We start from the raw sequence: 8,912 nt of genomic DNA on the forward strand, positions 1-8,912 counted from the left end.
TCTTTTCTTTCTTTCTTTCTTTCTTTCTTTCTTTCTTTCTTTCTTTCTTTCTTTCTTTCTTTCTTTCTTTCTTTCTTTCTTTCTTTCTTTCTTACATTTAGACAGTGTTTTATAATGTTTGGGCCAGGGTACCTCATATTTTCAAAGTGTGAGTTGAATAAAATAACATCCAAGATTTCTTCTAGCACCAGAAATGATGGATTCTAAAGGTCATAAGCATGAGGCCTCATCGTTTATAGCACCTGCCTTGTGATGCCTGGATTGAGTTTGTGAGTGCAGTGTTTCCTACAGACCTCAGAATACTCTCCAGAAACCGCTATCTATGCAATTCATATTTGTTGGACACAAACCATCTGATCAATATTAGATTTCTGGGGGGTAAGGAATTCAGATGCTGTTTAAACAGCAAGATCTTTTCAAGTAAAATAAAAAAAAAAGATATCTGTTCCTATCTCATTCCTCAATCCATCTGAAAAATATTTGGAAATTAAGCAGGTGGGCAACATGTGAGTTTTAAGATGGAATTTCCTACTCCTTTTGGTTCAGGCTGCCAACAGCATTTTTGCAATTAATTTAACATTAGATGGACATGAAGAAACATATTTCTCATCTCTGCAGGAGACTGTACAAGATAATTGGGGACAGATTAGTCCTTTTTTCTAAATAGGTAATATTTTTCATGCCTTGCATCAATATTTTTCTTACACTGAAGAAAGGGCAGAAGCATGTGCACCTGCACCTCTGTTCTCTGACCTTGATGCTTCCCCTTCTCCAGAAGAGGTTCCAAGTATATTTATTCATGTCTTGAACTTAGTTATTCCTCATTGAAGTTATAGCTATTAAATTGTTTTTTAAAATTCAATTATTTTTAAATTGTGTAAAAGAAAAATAACATATCAGAATGGCTTTTGTTGTGACAGCAGAGACCTCTAACTATATCATGAACACAATGACAACACATATTTGTTACCTAATAAATATCCGTTGAGTTAACAATGTTCTTCTCTTTTATTTTTCTATATGGGATCAGACAAAACAAAGCCCACTAAAACAATAATGAAAACTAACAAAAACAATAAAATGAGTTATAATTAAAAATTCTCCAGAAAATATTTGAACAATTTGTTTCATATTTGTTTTAATCAGAGATTTTGGAAAATTTAATTCATATTTTTTCCTCTATCAAAGACAGTCTCAAGAAAAAAATATTAGCTTTGTTATAAAATGGCACCTGACTAATAACCAGTCTTGGTGAGTGGGGGATATGGCCTTCACAAGTATGGGATAACTTGCCACATATTCATGGTTTAGTTTCATAATGATTTCATGCGAACATTTATTTATACTCTCTACATCAATTTCTTCAAATTTATTTTGGGAAAATAATTCTTTTCTTCATTATAAAATCCTTTTGAGGTTTTAATTGTCATCAATATGTTTGTGGATCCATATTCATATATTGAACTGTTGTTTGTAATCTCTACTTGAATGCTTTGCAGGTATATTAAAAGTTAGAACTAAATTCCTTATGTTTTTTCATATCTTGGCTATTGTGAATAACATTGTAATGAACATAGGTGAAAAAATATAATGATTAAATACCCAGAAGTAGAATCACTAGATCATATGGTAGTTCTATCTTTAAATTTTGAGGAACCTCCATATTGCTTTCCATAGCAGCTACATGATTTTACGCTCCCATCAAGTGGACAAGGGTGCCATTTTCTCCATATCCTCATCAACATTTATTATTTTCTTCCCTTATAATTGCTGTTCTAAAAGCTATGAGGTGATATTACATTGTGGTTTTGATTTAATTTCTCTGATGATTTGTGATGTTGAGTATTTTACATATATACCGGTTGGTCATTTGCCTGTCATCTTTGGAGAAGTGTCTATTCAAAATGTAGTATCTGTATACAATGAAATATTATTAAGCCTTGAAAAAGAAGGAAATCCTGCTACATGCAACAACATGTATGAGCCTTGAAGACACTACGCTAAATGAAATAAACCAGTCGCAGAATGACAACTACTGCATAATTCCGCTTATATTGGAAATCTAAATGGCCAAATCCACAGAAGCAGAAAGTAGAATCATTGTTGACAGGGAGAGGGGTGGAGGAAATAATAGGGAATCACTGTTCAAGAGATATAAAGTTTCAGTTATATGAGAGAAGAGTAAGTTCTAGGGGTCTGCTGAGGAACACCGTGCCTACAGTTAACACTCTACTGTACACTTAAATATTTGGTAAATGGGTAGGTTGCATGATAAGTGTTCTTACGACAATAGTAATAATTCTAAAAAAACTAAATTCCTTAGTCCTTTCTCTAGTCATTCACCCTTGAGGAAATGGCTTTATTAGTTAAAGAGTTGCTAAAACAAAATGAAACAAACAAAAGAAAGAAAAAAAAAAAACAAACAAAAATGTCCAGTTTCCTTGACCATGCCCTCTTTCTCGCTGTCACATTCAATCCATGCCCTATTAACGTTACCTCCAGATTTGTCTTAGATGCATCCAGTGATGTAGATTTACGGTGGATTTAGGTTTACGACCCCATGGCACCATTTCCAATTTTGTAGACTACTATAAAATCCTGTAACAAAATTCTTATTTCACTGTCGATTTCTCCAATATATTCTTTAGAGAATATTCAAAGTCGTTTTTTTAAAACTTAAAAATAACATACATTGTCCCATTGCTTAAAAGTCTGCAATGGCTTTTCACTGCACTTACAGTAAAATCAAAATTTCCCACCACGACAACTCCCTAGCTGGTCTGGCTTCTGCTCACCTCTCTTTAAAAAGCCTCTGCAACTTGATCTCTTTCACATCCTCACAAAGCTAAGCTCTTCCTCACTCTGTTCAGGCTGTTCTGTATGTCTAGCCCAACTTTTGTCAGTGCTGTCGCCTTACCTAACTCCAGTTCTCTGCTTTAAGATTAACTTTTTAGAAAGAGCTTCTTTGATTAATCTATGTTAGTCTTTTCCCACCATTTTGTTTTTTATTTTAATACTACAGAATACTTTCTACATACTGTAATTTCTGTAGAAGCTTTATCATTTTATATGCTTGGAACCAGTAGTTGATTGGACAATTGAAATCACAACAAAAAAAACAATTCGAGACTAAAATTAATAAAAGGGTGCATCCATTAATTAACATATTTAGCACAGATATAGACTTTCTTCTACTGACCTTTTAATATAGTCAGAGACTTTTCTTTATGTTATTGAATGATTGGGGTTATTCCAGATCTTTCTTACAATAGCATAACTCATACTGCTTTAACTATGATTTCTAGTTTCATTGTTTAATTTAAATCAGATGAGAAACTAAAGACATGTACAAAACAATCAGAATATCGATTGTCTATAATTTGTATTTTTTTATTGTTTGTAGACCTATCTTCTGCACTTAATTTAACAGAAGGTTTTTTTTTTATTATTATTATTCTTTTGTTTTGGATAAACATGTTCTTATGGAGTTTTTCCAAAGATTTTACTCATTTTTTTTCTCATAGTAATCACACAGAGACTCAGACTCCTTCCATCCTGTCCTTTGTCCTCCTCAAGTGACATACTTGTATTGCCCAGACCTGGAAATGGCACATATTACCTTTACTCACATTCTAATGGCTAGTCCTTAGTCACATGATCACAGTTAACTGCTAAAGAGGCAGGAAATATAGCCTAATTGTGTACTCAGGAAGAAGAGGAAATGGGTTTGGTTAGCAGCTAGCCAGTCTTGGCAAAACTCTCCTTTAAATCTACTTTAATATTGTGATACAATGTTGGCCCTATTTAATATAGTAAATTTGAAAAATAAGATGACTAAGTTTTGTAAGTATTATTTATTCTGGAATGGCCTGTGTAACAGTCTGTTTATTCTACTTTTCTGAATTTCTTAAGTTGGCATTGCCTGCAAAGATAGATCAGTAGGAGATATTTTATCTTATGGTATCCTCGTTATCACTTATGCAGACAGGATCAGAAAGAACCCTCTTGAAAAAAATATATATAGAATCATAATATAAGTTGGCATTATAAGTAAGATAATGTTATAGACATTAAAATATTAAAATAGTCTCTACTATTTCCTGGCCTACACTCAGTTTCCTTGGCTCTCACTTACCTACTAGGTGTCAGCAAAACATTCATGGGAGTGAAAGAAATAGATGGCATTGCTGGCTGTATCAGGATTGTTTTGTTGGCCAGGAATAGCTTCCACACAGACAGATTAAGCCTGTGTAGAACCACTTGGAGGTACTGAAAATACCACCTCACCAAATATATCCCATTATCAACTAGTTATGATTCCTAAGATCCACCATTAAAGATACTTTGCCAAATTAATTATTATCATCACAGGACTTCCAACAAAATATTAGTATCTTAACTGGAAAGAGTAACAAATTCATCCAAATTGTATTATTATTTTAACATGAATGAATATATTAAATTACCTAAGTCTATGTAAATGGCTGAAGATGTGCAAAGGAGGACAGATGAAATTTAATGGCAAAGGTTGGAGAGAATTGAAAACTGTGGCTATAGATACTGAATTGAACACTTCTAGCAGGTAAGGGGCAGATCTGAGGGCATTAGGGGAGTAGAAAGGTAGCACTAATTTATAAAAAAAAATCTTTGTCCCTGGACATAGATATATTCATCTGGCTCAGGGTCTGCTTGCTGTAAATGTTACTCTATTATTTCTGCTCTAAAGAACAGTTATAAAAGTCCTTTATGCTATTTAATAGTCACTTCCATACAATATAAAATGATATCCTCTCCTAGTCTTACGGTAACATCGAACATTAGACTAATCACATTTCAATGAGAAATCAAGATAGATTTTTAAAACAACTTTATTAAGATATTATTAACATATAAAATGCACACATTTAGTGTACATAATTTGATGAGCTTGGGCATATGTGTATACCCATGAAACTATCACTATAGTCAAAGTAATAGACATATCTGTTACTTCCAAAAGTTTCCTGTGTTCCTTTGCTGTTCTTTTTTTTTTTTTTTTTTTTTTTGGCAGGGAGGAGGTTCTATTTAGTTTTGTAGTAAAAACTATTAATATGAGATCTACCCTCTTAACAAATTTTTAAGTGCGCAATACAATATTTTTGAATATTGGCACTATGCTGTACAGCAGCTCTCTAGAACTTATTCATGTTGCATAAGTGAAACTGTATACCAATTAAACAACTCCCTTTTCCTTGTCCCCCTGGTTCCTGGTAACCACCATTCTATTCTCTGCTTCTATGAGTTTGAGGTACCTCATATAAGTGGAATCTTGAAGTATTTGCCCTTCTGTAACTGTCTTATTTCATTTAGCATAATTGCTACACAGCAATAAAAACAACTATCAGTAGACACAAATATGGTTAACCTCAAAAAAATTATACTATTGAGTAGAATAAGCCAGAAACAAAGGAGTACATACTGTATGATACCATTTATACAACATTCAAGAAAAAGCAAAATTACCTTATGGTGATAAAAGTCAAGATATTGGTTACCTTGGATTTGGGTGAATATTAACTAGAAGGTATGCAAGAGAATTTTTTTTCTTGAATGATAATATTCTATATCTTTATCTGGAAGATGGTTTCATGCTTGTGTGCATTTGTCAAAGATCATAGAACTATACACTTGAGATTTGAGCATTTTCATTTACATAAATTATACAGAATACTGGTAATAAAAATTTGTATTACCTCTGCACAGAGTATTACTGTAAAGATGCAAAAATTGTTCAATAAGAAATAGTGGAATCTTAATTTAATCTGAATTATTCTTTACATGGCACCTGTTTCTAATAGATCCCCAGAGCAGAGAGAATGAAAGAAGAAAACATAGAGTGAGAATATTTTCATTTCCTTTTAAGTCTCTGAGTGTAATCAAAATCTAAATTGAAACACCAAAAACATGAAAAATAAAATTAATAACAGTAGGGAATTCAGAAATACTAGTGAATTTGAAGCAGGTGCTCCCATAAATAGTCACCCATGGTAAATGTGAATTTAGCACCTTGCATGTGATTCTGGAAAACATGTACACATCTGGCTTCCTGCTTATTGGGCATGAGTTGAAAAATTTGAGTCCAGATATATAAATCAATGCACTTAAATCCAAAAGATTAATAATAAGGGCTCAGAGCTCACATTGGCCCCTTGGGTCTCTCTTCTGATGAACTAAAGTGAAAGGTTTGACTTAGCTTTCGGAGAACTTTAAAGGTCTTAGATTTAACAGAATTAAGTAAGTCTCTTAGCGTTACTCTGACAAGTTCAGGAAAGTCAGCCAAATTAAGCTCTGAAGTACGTCTGGGACTGATGTAGTTTCCCCTCAGATACTTGTAGGGATTGTGCACATAAATTAATGATTTAATCATGACAATGTTACAACAGACTTCTAACGGCTCTCCAGTTGCATAGTTTCAAAACTGTTCATTTAGAGTTTTCAGAAACAAAATTTATGGCAAAACACATTGTAAAGATTTAGTAAATTTTTTTTACATGGTCCTATTTAATAGTCATGATTAAATAAAAACAAACAAAATGAACCAATACAAATACCCTTCACTAACAGTTACAGAAAATTATGTACTAAGTGTTAAGACTACTTGATGGGTTAGAAAGAGATGGATGATCATATCCAAATGTTGCCTATTAATGAACTGATATCAATCTAGAAGGGATTTCTCCGGGGGATCTATAAGGATTAGACCTTGATCCTCTTCTGTTGAAATATTAATTTAGGCAGACATTCTAAATATCAGTACCATCAAATGTATGGGTCAGTGAGTGCTGCAATATAAGTCACTTTCAGTCACAGCATTGCCAATAAGAAATCATGTCTTTATTACATATCTATTGCTGCGTAATAAACTATTAAAAATTTTAGTAGGCGAAAACCACAATAATTCTCTCTGTTTATAATACTTTTGGTCAACAATTTGAGCTGGGCTCAGCTGGGTGATTTTTTCTTTTGACCACTTTCAGGGCCACTAATCCAGCTCTGGTTAGCTGGAAGGTTGGCTGGAGGGCTAGTTGGGATAAGGGGCCTGAGATGGACAGCAGATCCTTGGTCCTCATGCTCTCACCCTCCAGTTAGCTAGCCTAGGTTTACTCACATGGCACCAGCATGTTCCAAAAAGACAAAGAGAGTGACAAGTCCTCTTGAAGTCCATAGTCAGAAGGCACATAATATGCTTCTACCTTTTTTTATTGTACAAACAAGGCATTAGGCCGGCCCAGATTCAAAGGGTAAGAAATTGATTCCACCTATCAAATGTGGAACTACAAGTAATTTGTGGCTATTTTAAGTGTAGCACAGCCCTCTCCCTGGGCAAAATTATGTAGATTTCTCTTATGAAAGACAAACTTACTACCTCCCAAGACCACCAAAAGCAGTAGTGTATGACAACCAACTCTCTAGGGAAAAAAACAAAAAGCCCTAATTTGGAGCATTTGCTTTTTTCTGTGGTATAACATCACCAGCATAAATAATTTCAATTTACTGATATGGCCTCACTGACTGTGAGTTGGGAAAAGATGCACACAATTGGCTCTCAAAAAACCAGTGTGAGCCAACCCCAGCACACCATTGCCTGAAAGTATCATTCAATTATGGCATCAGATCCAAGTATAACTCTGCATCTAGTCCAGATGGAGGTACGGCCTCTTGGGTGTGGCTTCTCTTAATCTATAGGCCTATAAGAAGATACATGATCTGCTTTCCAAATTCCCAATGCACAATTTTTAAATAGTGACAAGATAACTTATCAATGTCATTCAAAAAGGAGAGAATCAAACATTACATAGCAGACACTTAGTAATTTAGGTATAGCACATATTATCCGGTTTTCTTACCCAAGGAGTTGGCAATATTCCTGATTAGGGCTCCGATCTACTCCATGAGAGTAACTCCTTAATGCATTGCTGTCCTTAGGTCTTAACATCACTCTTTGGGTATTTGGATCTGCCATCTAGGATTTTTGCTTTGCCTCTGAGATGTCTTTCTTTTTCAGTAAGGAATGTCACGTGTTTCCAGCAGAGGAGCTTTCTCATCCTGTTTCTTACTTAGCATAAATTGGGGACCCAGAGGTATGTTTTCATTTTGTACTATCTGTGTCACTTATAGATCAAGGGGCCATAACTCCCTAAAAATTATATTGGCTTTCCTGTGTATCAGATTATAGTGTAATCCATTCAACAACAACAAAAAACCGCCAATTCTTTTTTTATTATTAAATTTGTTGGGGTGAGATTGGTTAATAAAATTATATAGGTTTGAACTGCAAAAAGAAAGTGGGAAAAACCACAAATATGTGGAGATGAAACAACATGCAATTAAAGAACAAATGAGTCAAGGAAGAAATAAAAGCAGAGATCAAAAGATACATAGAAACAAATGAGAATGAAAATACAACATATCAAAACTTTGAGACATAGAAAAAATGATAATAAGAGGAAAGTTTATATCATTACAGATCTATCTCAAGAAATAAGAAAAACCCCAAGTAAACAACCTAACATTACATCTTAAAGAACTAGTAAAAGATCGAATGAAGCCTAAAGTCAGCAGAAGATAGGAAATAATAAAAATTAGAGCAGAATTAAATGAAACTGAGAACAAAAAGACAATAGAAAAAATTAATGCACCCACAATTCTTTATGTGATCCCTTTTTAGACTTTTTCAGAGCTATTTTGGAAATAGGCTTCTTTGTGATCATGCTCTTAAATTTCTCAAAAGTTTTTTTTGTCTATATGAGAAGGTTTACTCACTGAAATCTTTCAGAGAGATGACTCACTCATCCTTGGTTAGACTAAGAAACAATAAGGGGACCAGGAGATATATAAACACACATTTTAAAGACAAATAAATACACTCCCCA

Source organism: Pteropus vampyrus, unplaced genomic scaffold (assembly GCF_000151845.1).
Source record: "Pteropus vampyrus isolate Shadow unplaced genomic scaffold, Pvam_2.0 Scaffold7, whole genome shotgun sequence".
NCBI lineage: Eukaryota > Metazoa > Chordata > Mammalia > Chiroptera > Pteropodidae > Pteropus > Pteropus vampyrus.